This window comes from Dendropsophus ebraccatus, chromosome 1, assembly GCF_027789765.1.
Source record: "Dendropsophus ebraccatus isolate aDenEbr1 chromosome 1, aDenEbr1.pat, whole genome shotgun sequence".
Taxonomy (NCBI): Eukaryota; Metazoa; Chordata; class Amphibia; order Anura; family Hylidae; genus Dendropsophus; species Dendropsophus ebraccatus.
The window spans coordinates 144699109-144714430 of record NC_091454.1 but is presented as its reverse complement, the minus strand read 5'-3'; the positions used below and the strand labels follow the sequence as shown (position 1 = coordinate 144714430).

Genomic DNA, 15322 nt, shown 5'->3' with positions numbered 1-15322 from the left:
AATAAATGAATAAATAAAAAAACATGTTTGCTATCGCCGTGTGCGTAATCGCCCGAACTATTAATTAATCACATTACTGATCTCGCACGGTAAATGGTGTAAGTGCAAAAAAATCCCAAAAAAACCCAAAGTGTAAAATTGCGCATTTTTGGTCGCATCAAATCCAGAAAAAATGTAATAAAAAGCGATCAAAAAGTCGTATATGTGCAATCAAGGTACCGATAGAAAGTAAAAATCATGGCACAAAAAATGACACCTGACACAGCCCCATAGACCAAAGGATAAAAGCGTTATAAGCCTGGGAATAGAGCGATTTTAAGGAACGTATATTTGTTAACAATGGTTTGAATTTTTTACAGGCCATTAGATACAAGAAAAGTTATACATGTTACATATCGTTTTAATCGTAACGACTTGAGGAACATATATAACAAGTCAGTTTTACCCCAGGGCGAATGGAGTTTTTTTTTTCAATTTCACCACACTTTAAATTTTTTTCTGGTTTCACAGTGTACTTTATGCAAAAATTCAGCCTGTCATTGCAAAGTACAATAAGTGACGCAAAAAATAAGAGCTCATGTGGGTGTCTAGGTGGAAAAATGCAACTACTATGGCCTTTTAAACACAAGGAGGAAAAAACGAAAATTGGCCCCATCCTTAAAGGGTTAAGCAGAGAATTCCTCTTGCCAGCAGTGCCCTCTAGGGATGGTCCGATGGGCTGTATCCCAGTTTTCCAGGCGGTTCTCCCGCTGGATCCGCCCGCTGCACGGAGCGGGCAGACAGCGGGAATCCGATGCCGAGTGTTCGGGTTCAGCCCAACCCGAACCTCGGCGTGTTCGGACCATCCCTAGTGCCCTCCCTATCATCATACGATTAGACACTATTCACAATAGCTGTGGTTCAGAGCCTAGCCTCCCCCTTCCTGTAAAAAGCCCCATCACAGGTCACAGAACATGCCTATAAAACATAATAAGGGTCTTACCCATAATGATATACAGTACAGAAAATTACATTTAAAAAATATAAAGAGATTACGGAAACCTACATGTTTCAGTATCTGTCTCTTAAAAATAAAAAATCTAGAAGATACATTTACTTTAAGTTTCTCTTGTTAAAACACAAAGTTTTGCCAAAAATCCAGCAAAAATGATGTTTTATCTACTGGAGATTCTATTCGATGAATGCAATAAGACTCTCTGTCTGAACCGTGGACAGTATGTTAGAAAAGTTCAGAAGAGAACTCTTCACATCTGATGTAAGTATTATGTGGGTAAAGCTTTGCTTTCTGCAGTTTGTAGTCTTCACTATTCTCTTTCAAACTTGCATTCCTTCTTTCTTCAACTCCCAGGTTGTAAGGAGAGGATGAAGCTTTGATATCCATAGCAGAAGTCAGAGATTTCAAGAATATAACTGCATCTACAGCGTTTTTTCTTTTTTTCTTCTGCTGGAATAGCAGCACAGGAATCACAAGGTAATTGTGGTCTGAAGTCAAAATTGGATTTATTGTGTGGCCTTCTCAGTCAGCATTGTCAGGGTCAGGGTTAAAGCTAGCCATAGGTAGAACAATTGACTAATAATTGTCAGTGGCGATTCCCCTGGCTTAGCTGGACTTTCATGGTGTTTTAGAAGATCAGCAGCAGATAGTCATCGCCAAATGTGTCTGGTGACTGCTTATCTCTGGTAGAAACATGAAGGTTGAATAAGAAAATCCATCTTACGAGATCCTTGTTTCTTGTCTGAGAATTAGCATTTTTGATGGTTAGTGAATCCCGGGGAAATTGACCAGATCTGCTGACTACAGCACTGGCTTTATTTCCCTTTACATTTAAACTAGTCAAATAATTAACAAGCTTAATCTTTGCATGAGTTATCTGTATATGGCAGGACGGAGGTGACCAGATGCAACAGGACATCAGCTCTACAGGGCAGCTGCGTATTGTTGTAGTCCTAGCTTAATCTGAGTTTACGCATGCAGATTTTTCCTACATTCTTGCTGAAAATGACCAGTAATAACACTGAATTGGCATGTATCACTGAGAAAATTATTCTAACCGTTGGATTGTACAATAATCTCTATGGCTGAATGGCTCTGAATTCATAGCCTTTATCCCTATGATCATAACATCGTAAAGTTATTACAAACGACACCATTATAAGGAATTACTGGGGCTTTATCTTGCTATTATGGTAATAGTAAAAGAACATTTTGCCCTGTAAATTGTTCCCATCCTAGCAAAGTATCTCTGTGAATAAATGACCAACTCAGTCTAAAGATGTCCGTCTGGCTGGGGACAATATCACGTACTGTACACCAAATCTTACAGCTGACATCTCCATACGGTGCAGTAATGTCACTCAAAGGTCACAAGCACCCAGCTCTACCAAAAAACATTGGGTAAAGTGAAGTTGTATAATAATAGAGGATTGCCTGTCTCATCCTCTGCTCTCTTTGAGTTCATTTCAAGGGTCTGTTTTGGTTGGAGTTATCATACGGATAGTGTCTCTGCTCAGGACCTTAAAGTGAATGCATCACCTAGATATTTAACAGATTATTGTTGTTGTTGTTCATATTATTATTATTACTATTGTTATCATCATCATCATCATATTTTTGCACATTATTATTGGGACAGCCAACTTGACTCAGCATTAACAGCATTTAGAGATATGTTTTACAGCAAGCCCCAACTGTATGGAACCCTATTGACTATGGAACAGTATTCTAGGCATGCTCTGTGACTAGTACAGAGGTCATTGTGCACAGAGAGGGGAAGGCTCATCTCTAAGCATTACCTCTGTGAATGGTTAAATCCTGTCATACAAATATACTGGTCTCATCTTTCATAGTAATTCTGTCTGTATTGATGGTGCGGAAAAGATGTATATACAGAACAGGAAGTATGAGCTAATTTTTTTAGGCTAAGGCTGGGTTCACACTGAATTTTTTATGAAAAAGGGATGAAAAACTGGTGTATTTGTGTGCATACGTTTTGATCCATTTTCCATTGACTTCCGTTATTTTTAAAAAAAGCTGATAAAAAAATACCTACGTTTTTTGTGTACACTCCATTTTTTAACAGACGCACGCAAATACACCAGTTTTTTCATCTGTTTTGTTTTCAGGCACTCTGCTGGGATGGTTGACCCATTAGCGACCTTTCTGCCCTGACAGGCAGAGAGCTCTGACTAGTCACAGACAACCCTGCGCCCAGGTGACTAGTTGCCATCCCTCTTCCGGCCTTGTGCTCTGCAGTAAAACACATCCCCCTGTATAAAAATACCCCAGCAGACGCTCCTTGTATGCTAGGGGAGCTGCGTCTGTAGGATCTGTAGGGTGCAGCTGGGAGCCATATCTGCTGATTGGTTCCCTTTATGAATATGTTTAAGTAATGGGAAATAAGGTGGAGCTGTGACTGTACCATTAGGTACATGTTTGTTTGTTTGTTACAGTAGCAGATCAGCGCTGGTGCAGGGATCCAGGTGGCGTGGTCCTTTTTTTGAAACAGTGTCTGGTCCCATCGCTCGGCGCCATTCTTTGGCTGTGCACAGGCCCAGCTTTATGCACTGGGGATGGGTACGTTGCCCTCTCCCCCCCCAGTGGGTCCATATTAGAATCAATGGAGCCACGTCACAAAGGGAAGAGCATATGGTGCATAGAGCCGGGCCGGTGTACAACAAAAAAAAAAAAGTTGCAAACTGCAGAAACTGGGGGGCATTTAAAAACACTGGATCCTCATGCCAGCGCCAATCTGCTACTGTAAAAAAAAAAAAAAAAAAAGAAAGAAAGAAAGTAATGTACCTAATGGTACATTCACTTTAATTCCTTTCTATGAAAAGTATAGTTTTTACCATTGATGGATGATGAATTCAGTGCAGGTCTATAATCAATCAATCTCATAAATACCTGATCAAATTGTGAGATGCCTGACAAGAAAACAGAGGTTAAATTATTTATAATGACTTTTAGTACTATTGTATGGTTACAGGATTACGTATGTAAATTGTGAACACTCAGCTTTTGCTGAATTCTCGGGTATCTTAAGATTCTTTCTCCTAGTAGATTTTTTTTTTCCATCTTTCTTCACCTCCCCCATCTTCTTCTGCTGTTTCCCCCCTCCCCTTTCTGCTTCCTGTCTCCCCCCCCCTCCCCCTCCTCCTGCCTTCATTCTTCGCACAACTCCTTTCCCATTATCGATTGATTGTTTTATCGGGTCTCCCTGACGTTGTCCTCAGGGTGCAAAAGAGAGAAGGGATTTTGCTTCTGATAGAGATCTGCAAAATTTTCTCACAGTGTCGCCAGACATATCATATATACGTGCTGTTTGTGTCACCCAAGGCTATGATTTTTTTTAAATGGAATGCTAGGATGCTCTTTTTGTCATAAAGTTTCATTATTCTATGAGTGCCACGCCATACGTCTTTTTTATGTGGAATAAAGATGGTATATGAATCTCTTCACGGCAGATGTGTAAATCTTGTCCTTTTCCTGGATTGGATTTCTGAGAAAACAGATATTTAAATGAAAAAAAAAAAAAGGTTACAAACTATTACTGAGTAAAGGCTGGACTTTTATGGAGCATTTTACAGCTTTACCATCTAGGTTTCTGAATGCAGTCCACATAGCAATTGTGACAATCCTAATACCTTTCCTATTTCACAATGCTTGGTTATGTCACAACTAATACATGAATATGCCACCTATGTGTCACTGCTAGCCCCAGCTTTAATCCTCACATTTTCCATGCACTATATATGCACTGTAGGTGACAATGTGCAAAGCCAAGTGAGAAGCCCAAACTCTATATCCTTCGGGCCACTACTCTTTGATAAATTACTGTCATTTAACTGCTTATTTGACTCTCACGTTGTGACAGAGAAGCTCATGGGAGTACGGGACATAGGGGGCTGTTTGTTATTCATGTTGCTTGGCTTACAGTTTCAAGCATTTAATTATGTTTTTTCCCGTAGCATTTAATTATGATTCTCTTTCCTTTTGTTTGAGCCTTCGAGTCAGTCGCCTCCCAATGAAAAACGACATTCTTCCCAGCAGCTGTAAACATTGCACTAATAGGTTTACATCTCATAATTCTCAAACGAGTAAATAAATAAAATAGATTACTAGTAAAGTTTGAAAAAATAATAAAATAAAGATTCCAGTACAGCGCTTGTCATTTACAATATTTGTGAAGATGTTGGTGATCCATTGTCCAAAACAGACTTATAGGCCCAGATTTATCAGTCTGAGACAAATATCAGGCAGATTGTTTTCTCAGACAAATAGAAACCAATCACAGCTCAGCTTTTATTTCTCAGAATGGACTATGATTGGTTGCTATCACTGTGACACAGAAATGTTCCCAATTTGTGTCTCAGACAAATTGATTATTCCTGTATATTATGCAAGTAAGGTGGGGGTGGGGAGGGTTAAGGAGGTACTGTATATAAAAGAGGAAAAAACCATTATAAGAACAAATGGAGCATATTTTGTACTTTTTATTTAACCATTATAGTATTTAACATTGTTACACAGATAATAAAATTGCAAGAAAGACAATGTTAAAGAAGTACTCCAGTTAGGAAAGAGTTAACCCTGTTTACTTCCCATCCATTATCTAAGCTTTTTTGTAAGAGGTTTCTATTACATGAATTGGGCTGTTTGTCTGTATCACATGCTGATTCACCTTTGAAGCTGCTGAAAATCCTCACTTCCTGGTCCACTCTGTCTCCACTCCTCTGACCTCCCCCTCTCTTCTGAGACAGAGGACATGTGATTTATGTATCTCCTGTGGGCCAGCCAACAGCTGTTACACCTCATCTGTAACTCTGTCCACCGCTGACATTACACCTATCAGTGATCACCCAGCCAAAGCAGAAGCAGAGCCAGTAGTGAGTGGGTACCGGACAAATGGCTCCGAGGTCTGATGCATATTGGGAGATCGCATGTTGTTTCCTAGCCCATAGCCATAATGTAAAACTTGGATCATTTTTGAAAGTTTGAATCCGGGGCTAGGGGCAAAGTAAACAAGCGAGAATGGTGTCAAACCATAGATCGGGGATTGCGTTATATACCGTTATGCTTTTTGTGAATTTTATTTTTATTGGATAATCAGAAAACCCCTTTAACAAATGTATCAGTAAAGTATGCACTGTGTAATGCATTTGTGTGTCTAATGCATTTATGGTGTATGTATATGTCATGTCTAGTATGTTAGGAATGTGTGTGGCATGTGTCCAGTGCTAGTGACTTGCGTACTAAGGGCCCTAGTACGCATCATTTGCATAATCGTTAACGATTAACGATTTCAAACGACCGCTATTGCAAAAGACCTGAAAACGTTCACTCATTTCCATGGAACGATAATCGTTACTTATGATCGTAATTGCGATAGTTTTTTCTTCGCTATTTATTCGCTATTGCGTTCATATCTATTGCGAACGACCGAACGATGTCTTATTCAATGCGAACGATTTGCGAACGTTTTGCGAACGAACAACGATAAAAATACGTCCAGGTCTTATAAAGCCATCAACGATTTCTCGTTCGGTCGTTAATCGTTAACTGCATTTCAACCGAACGATTATCGTTTAGATTCGAACGATTTAACGATAATCTGAACGATAATCGTCCAGTGGAATAGGGCCCTAAGTCACATGTGCAGCATGCATTGATAATGTTAAAAGGGTTGTCCAGACAACATGCTTTTAAGATAGTAAGGGGGTAAAGTGGGAAAAAAACATATACTTACTTTCCTCCCTCCTAAAGCCTATTATAGAGCTCTGGTGTGGTGTTTCCAGCTTTAGTGATATGATGTTACAGGCTTGCTAAGCCATTCAGTGGCTGAAATGAGATAGTCACCGACAGAATAACCCCAACCTTTAAAATATATCTAAATAGCGTGCTGCTCAGACAACCCCTTTAATGCTGTGTGTGATTTACAAGTATATCCAGGATGTTTGTATGTGTGTGGCAAGTATCCAGTGGATTAGTGATAAAGACGTCATGTGTCTAGTGTGTGAATGATGTGTGCATTATAGGCCTTATATCTCTTTGTTCTGTTAATGCTTGGCCATGTTCCCACTTCAGGAATGTATCGGAATCATGGTCATTATTAGTGGCCGTCTATGTTACGAGACGGCTGCCTTCCCTGATAGTTTCCTTAAGTCGAAATGGATGACATTAGGCCCAGTGCACTTCTTAAAGGGGCCCATTACTGTCAGAGTCTGCCTTTGTGTGTGATGTTGCGTGTTGGCCTGTAGTACCCCCACAGTAGTTTCAGTCTAAAAACAACCTGTGCCGATGAGACCTGTAGTACCCCTACAGTGGGTTTGTTAGAATGATACACAGAATAAGGACTAGCTCAGTTCTACTATGTAAATGCTTTCCTCACTTAACCTCATGTATTATTACAAACTCCATATTCCTTTATACTCTCTCATTTGGTGTTTATAATGTCTCTTATGTCTTTTTCTCTGCCTTCTGCATCTTTTCTCATTCTAATCCCTCCCATCTCCCATCCTTTACTGACAGCCGTTAGAATGCAGGAAATCTATTTAATCCTATAATAGTATTATAGGCCTGAGGGGGCAGAGAGGACCATGTATTAAAGGTTAACCCCAGATATACTAGGAATTAATGGGACATAGCATAGAACCTCAAGAATATTACGTTTTTTTCCGATATAATTGCATTTCCCCTTGTGTTTTAAGTAATATAGTAACAGATGCTCTGTAGTCAGTCATATTGTATAGTAATGTGTATGACTTCTGAGGGTATTGTTCTTCCTGCTCTGTCTTGTTGTTCTGATGGGGGGGGGGGGCACTGTAAATCATGCAGTTTATTTGTTATATCTCATTTGAATAACTATTGGGCAGACTTATTATAGCCGTCTAATCCTTGCAAACTTAGATCGGACAGTCTCAGATTTATTACAATGTTTTAGGCTGTCTGATAAATTTGGTCCATCTTTAGAAACATTTGTCTAATTTTAAATGTTGACTTGTTTTAATTTGTATTATAATTTTTGTGCAAAAACTTGGTACATGGTATAGCATCCTACACCACACCCCTTTGCTGCTAAGAGACTTCCCTTATGTATCTAAAACACATAGGCCCAGATTTATTAAAGAGTGTAAAATACAAACTGGTGTATACTGCCCATAGCCCCCAATTAAAGCTTAACTCTGGGGGGGGGGGGGGGGGGGGGAGAATCCAGGGCCATAGATACTTACACCACATTGTTTAGTTCATTTTTTTTTGTGCGAATTGCTGGCGTATTTAGAGTAGGCCCTACACTTTTTCATTGTGTTTACGGCAACTAGGCGTTCCCCTTTGTGTGTCTTGAAACCTGGAGTAGTCTAAAACAGTGACCATGAACACATATGTACTCACACACCCACTTGCACTTAGAACACATTACCCATGTAACAGATATATAGACACATTGGGGGAGATTTATCAAACATGGTGTAAAGTGAAACTGGCTCAGTTGCCCCTAGCAACCAATCAGATTCTACCTTTAATTTTCCAAAGAGTCTGTGAGAAATGAAAAGTGGAATCTGATTGGTTGCTAGGGGCAACTGAGCCAGTTTCACTTTACATCATCCATACTGCCATTGGAGTCACTTGACACCATGTTTGATAAATCTCCCACATCGTTACCAAATCATATTAATGTGTAATCCTGTGAAATCAAAAAACATAAATTTCCAATTCCAAATCCAGCTGTTAGCCAAACATATCTGGCAAGGGGGCTCAGTGTGCGCCATGACACCCTGTAGTGATCTGTGTGCCTCTCTGATGTTTACTTGTTGACTCCATTAATTATTAATGTGCCGCCGCTGTAATTACCTGCCCCAGCAGCGACACTACTTTCCTGAGCAACCACCGCCCTCCGGGAGCTGGAAGCAGCACAGCTATAACTCAGGATGTATTGCATGGCAGCACAGTTATGTCTCACTACATAGCTCTGGGCAGCACAGTTGTTTCTTATTATATAGCACAGATTGCCACAGTTATCCCCACTTTTACTGAACCTTGGAGCTCAGTGTTCTTCATTGTGCAGCTTATTTTCAGCACAATGATCCTTCTTCATGAATTCCTTCAAAGTACTTTTATTTTTTCTTGTAATAATGGACAGCACAGCTACCTCATCTACAATGCTGGAAAGAAGTTTCCGGACAGCATAGTTATCTCCTCTTCTGTTCTTATCCTTCTGTACAACTATACCACCATACTGATCTATCTGTGCACTGGATAGCATAGTTACACCTTCTACTGTACCACTGGATAGCATAGTTACATCTCCTTCTGTACCAATGGATAGCATAGGTACACCTTCTTCAGAACCACTGGATAACATAGTTGCATCTCCTTCTGTACCACTGGATAGCATTGTTAGACCTTCTTCTATACCACTGGATAGCATAGTTACATCTTCTTTACCACTGGATAGCATAGTTACACCTTCTTTTGTACCACTGGATAGCATAGTAACACCTTCTTCAGAACCACTGGATAGCATAGTTGCATCTCCTTCTGTACCACTGGATAGCATAGTTACATCTCTTCCTGTACCACTGGATAGCATAGTTGCATCTCCTTCTGTACCAATGGATAGCAAAGTTGCATCTCCTTCTGTATCATTGGATAGCATAGTTACACCTTCTTCTGTACCATTGGATAACATAGTTACATCTCCTTCTGTATCTTTAGATATCATAGTTGCACCTTCTTCAGTACCACTGGATAGCATAGTTACATCCCCTTCTGTACCACTGGATCTCATAGTTGCACCTTCTTCTGTACCACTGGATAGCAAAGTCACATCTCCTTCTGTACCATTGGATAGCATAGTTACATCTCCTTCTGTACCACTGGATAACATAGTTACATCTCCTTCTGTACCACAGGATAGCATAGTAACATCTCCTTCTGTACCACTGGATAACATAGTTACATCTCCTTCTGTACCACTGGATAACATAGTTACATCTCCTTCTGTACCACTGGATAACATAGTTACATCTCCTTCTGTACCACTGGATAGCATAGTTACATCTCCTTCTGTACCACTGGATAGCATTGCGATGCCCTGGCCCCTGGGGGCCACTTCCGCAGTGCTGGTGTTATGAGCGGGCAATGACCGGGGCAGCTGCAGGGGTTATACTTGTCACGGTATAGACCTGAGGGCGGCACAGCTGTAGGGCCGGTCTGTGGAATCTGCGGGTGATGATGGGCATGCGATTCTTCGCTGCACCTAGTCAGGGCACCAGTTAGTGGACACCAATGCCAGGGTTCAGTAACAGCGGTTTTATTATAGATGAGGTAACTAGTAGCAACAGTTCTGTCCGGATGCAACCGGGTATATAGCAGGCTTTGACAAATAAAGCAGGAGTGGTGCTTAGGCTGTGAGAATACGTGCCGGATGATGTGAGTAGGAGTATGAGAGAAATAGCGTTGCTGGGTGGATTAGCTTGAGAGTAATACTTGCTGTGAATCCTTGCAGCGATGAGGAGAGATAACGGAATGACACCCAGATGAGAGAGAAGACTCCGGACACTTGAGCAGGCAGATACAGCCGAAGACTTGAACACAGCAGAGCACCTGATCCACACTTCTAGTGGTGAAGTGGGAGCTGCAGAGAAGAAGCCCAACTCCTCTGAGGTAGGAGAGGGACCACACACACCCTCCTTGCTTGGGAGCAGGGGGAAGACTAACTTGTTAGGAGGAAGTGGCAGGTCACATGGTTGCTCCTGGCCAGAGCTAGTCGGCCATTGGAGGAACCATGGTTACAGGTCACGTGATCAACAGCCTTGCATACCACTGTACAATGCAATAATACACAGGAATACATGAGAATACACATGAGAATGCACATTACCAGAGAATACTAGGGGAAAACCAGCAGCAGTTGCAGTGCAAACACTTACCAGAACAGGCATTGACACAGCAAGAGAAATGGCCATAATAGGAGTAGTAGTCTGCATGTTCTGGGACACTGCAGCATAGTTACACCTTCTTCAGAACCACTGTATAGAATAGTTGCATCTCCTTCTGTACCACTGGATAGCATTGTTGCATCTCCTTCTGTACCACTGGATAGCATAGTTACATCTCCTTCTGTACCACTGGATAGCATAGTTACATCTCCTTCTGTACCACTGGATAGCATTGTTGCATCTCCTTCTGTACCACTGGATAACATAGTTGCATCTCCTTCTGTACCACTGGATAGCATTGTTAGACCTTCTTCTATACCACTGGATAGCATAGTTACATCTCCTTCTGTACCACTGGATAGCATAGTTACATCTCCTTCTGTACCACTGGATAACATAGTTACATCTCCTTCTGTACCACTGGATAGCATAGTTACATCTCCTTCTGTACCACTGGATAACATAGTTACATCTCCTTCTGTACCACTGGATAACATAGTTACATCTCCTTTTGTACCACTGGATAGCATAGTTACATCTCCTTCTGTACCACTGGATAACATAGTTACATCTCCTTCTGTACCACTGGATAACATAGTTACATCTCCTTCTGTACCACTGGATAGAATAGTTACATCTCCTTCTGTACCACTGGATAGCATAGTTACATCTCCTTCTGTACCACAGGATAGCATAGTTACATCTCCTTCTGTACCACTGGATAGCATAGTTACATCTCCTTCTGTACCACTGGATAGCATAGTTACACCTTCTTCAGAACCACTGGATAGAATAGTTGCACCTTCTTCAGAACCACTGGATAGAATAGTTGCATCTCCTTCTGTACCACTGGATAGCATTGTTGCATCTCCTTCTGTACCACTGGATAACATAGTTACATCTCCTTCTGTACCACAGGATAGCATAGTTACATCTCCTTCTGTACCACTGGATAGCATAGTTACATCTCCTTCTGTACCACTGGATAGCATAGTTACACCTTCTTCAGAACCACTGGATAGCATTGTTGCATCTCCTTCTGTACCACTGGATAACATAGTTACATCTCCTACTGTACCACTGGATAACATAGTTACATCTCCTACTGTACCACTGGATAGCATAGTTATACCTTCTTTTGTGTTACTGAGTAGCATAGCTACTTCTTTATTTGTTCTACTGAGCAGCATAGTTACATTTCCTTTCATACTCAAGCATAGTTACTGCTCTATACTATTCATAGTACTACTGGACTATTGTATAGCACAGTTACCAGTCCATCAGTTTTACTGGACAGCATGGTTATCTCTCCTTATATTCTGTAAGACTAGATGCTATAGTCACATCTCCTTCTGTTCTACCGAGCGACCAGGTTATTTCTTAACATATGGTGCTGGACAACATAATTATCTTTTATTGCCAGTGCTTGGTATCGGTGTGCAGCACAGTATTTTATATGTCATTTATATGCCAGTAAACTGCTAGTACCTGAATTTCTGAACTATTTCTAGGCTAGGTTCACACAGTTAAATAAAAGCCAAATGCAGCCGTAATTTTTAGTGAATATTAATCAATGTGGTAACAGATTGGTAACTTTTTTTGTAAAAGCAGGTGGTAAATAATGAGCATGTTCATAATTTGGATAGTCATAATTAATTACAGCTGTTATTCTATACAGTTTGTGCACCGCCGGCCAATTTCCCATTGACTTCAATTTGATGGCTGTTTTCTTGGGTGGCCCTTGATTTTGTGCCTAAATAACAGCCATTATTTCAAAACATTGGCCATTATTTCACAAAAAAAGACGTGTGGTTGTGGCCATATTCTGCAAATCTTGATTTTTTGTAATATATATTTTATGGGCAATATACAGCTGCAATCAAAATATTCAACTCAATACAAAAAAAACTATTAAATACGAACAATTTTAACCGCTAAATACAACTATATATAACTAAATGTTTCTGTAAATTCAACAAAAAATACCACTAGTAATCACTTGAAGTGTGTTCATATGTTGAAGTTTTTAATTGCACTAACTGAACACCACACCAGAAAATTAGGTGAAGGGCATATATAGGGGAAAGAGTAAAACTTTTCAATTGCCAGAGCACCCTGCGGCAATTATGACCTGCTGCAAACATAATACATAGCCAGATATAGCCTTTCTGAAGAATCCTAACCCATTTCTCATGGGCATTGGCTTCCAGTTAACTAATAATCTTGGGTTTGCGTGCTACAACTTCCTACTTAAGATCATACAAAAGATTTCCTATGGCGTACAAATGAGATGACCATGACGGCCACCATCTAAGACTTCTGAAACTAAGCCCTAGTTTATTCACAGATGATTGAATCCATCTTGCTCAAAATAGGATGAAAGTTTCCAGTGCCGAAGAAAGAAAGCAGCCTCAAAGCATCGCCAAGCCATCACCACACTTCACTGTCAGAAGGATATACTATTTAGTGCATTTTTCATTCTCCGTCCAGACATACCACAGATCCATAGGCCCTAAAAGTTTCAGTTTAGTTTTTTGAGTCCCATATCTTCTCTGGACCATTTATACGGTTTGGGCATACTGGAGATGACTTTTCTTGTGCTTTTAATTCAGTAGAGTATGTATGTCCAAGGGTTAATTCCTATTTCCCGTATTTTATGGGACGGGGAAGCCCTGTAGTGTAGTGTTTCCCTGCCTGGCATGATGTATCAATATCATGCCAGGAGCAGGGAAACTGTTTGAAACTCTGTGGCACTATAGTGACAAAGCTATATGGCAAACCACACATGAACTGGAGACAAGAGTCGTGTTGTCGCTGGAAGAACGTGGCCATGTTTTTCCAATGCTTGATAACCCCTTTCAAGACCCTTAGAATTTAGTATGCGCTTTACTATGCAAACAGAAGCCTCAGTGCCTGTTGCCCCCAAATGTTGCTTACAGTTTTTTTGCAGTCAGTCAAGTGTCTACCTGCTTCTTAAGAAATCTGCTGGCAGCTAATAATAGTCTTTTTTTTCTGCCATGTTCTAGTAGTGTATCCAATGTTCCCTCAACTTTGACCTTGCAAACAATTCTTCCAACTTTATCAGTAGAAACATACTATGCCATCGCTATTTTTAGTAGCCTTTTCCTTGTTTGTGCAAAGCAATGATCTGTTAGTCTTCGACCACTTCCTGGACTTTGCTGTATTTTTAAAATATGAAGGCCATGTTCTCACAACGTCTATTATTGGCCGTTTGAGGCAGAATAACAGGCGTGATTTCATATTGGCAGCCATTATTGTACAAATGACGGACATCATTATGAAATGACGCCCGTTATTTGGACTCAAATGGCCAAAAAAGACATTCGGGGAACAATGCCGAAAGTAGATATCAGCTTACCCCTCTCATTTATCAGACATAGGTAGATCATGGATAGGTGCTTGGATCCAAGCTGCAGCAGGCAGCAGTGAAAGTTCCGTAGATCAGAGGAAATTCTGTGTGGGATTTCCTTTGAGTTAGTCAACATATTTTTAACATGCCATTCAACTTCCCGGTAAACAAACCCTAAGCCAATCTAGGTATGTGATGTGTTCCATCTTCTACTGCTACTAATGAAGCTCTTGATGCTGGAGACAACACCTGATCTGTAAATGTTTTCTCTTATGAGGCAATCCGCTCAGGTGGTTAAATAATTGTGAAAATGCAGTAGAGTGTGTTCACACTTTCAGGTTTTTAATTGCAATTATCAAGTATAAAGCCAGAAATGGATTTAAAAAGAGAAAAAGTCCTAGTCTTCCATACATAGGTTTGTATTCAATAATTGCAATTAAAAACCTGAATGTGTGAACACACCCCAAGTCATTATAAGTGTTTTCATACATCAACACGCATATACTGTAGGATGGATCTTAATTATTTTTATTCTAACTATTGCCTGTGGTAATACTCAGAACAGCTTGACCTATTGGCTACACATATGTTTATTGTTCATTAACATATGGACTGCCAAATGGTCCAATAACCTGTGAATACCTGAGGTTACATGTTATGTGGTTTTACCTAGGAAACTGTGTGGACACAAATAGTGTTAATGACTGCACCATTTCATGTAGGGCTAAGTTCACATAGTACAAAACAATGCCAGGTAGTAAATTACTGCTCATGCATTTTACAGCAAATTGTTACAGTTTTAGGCGCTGCTAGGGATCCCGGCCGGAGTGTATACTGTGGGGGAAATCAATCAAAGGAAAAAAAATTTGGCGTAAAATGGCCAGATGCAAATAAATTTATTCACAAATGGCTGTTTTGCGAATAAATATTTTACACCAGCTTGACCAGAGGGGGCAGGGAGGGGGTGTGGAGGGGGCGGAACGGGGGGCGCGGACTCTGGATCCGCTTCATTTA

At 40.5% G+C, this 15322-nt stretch overlaps 1 protein-coding gene across 4 annotated transcripts in view; it reads left to right on the top strand.

Annotated features, from left to right (window-relative positions):
* Positions 1–15322, top strand: part of LINGO1 (leucine rich repeat and Ig domain containing 1) — a 312997-nt gene that overhangs the window by 270581 nt on the left and 27094 nt on the right. The window contains exon 1 of one of the 4 annotated variants that reach the window (XM_069956423.1): positions 1453–1471. The exons of the other annotated variants lie outside the window; for them this stretch is intronic. The gene's annotated coding sequence lies outside the window, so the exon portion shown is untranslated. Of the gene's footprint in view, positions 1–1452; positions 1472–15322 lie in introns of those variants that run through there. 4 annotated transcript variants of the gene reach the window in all.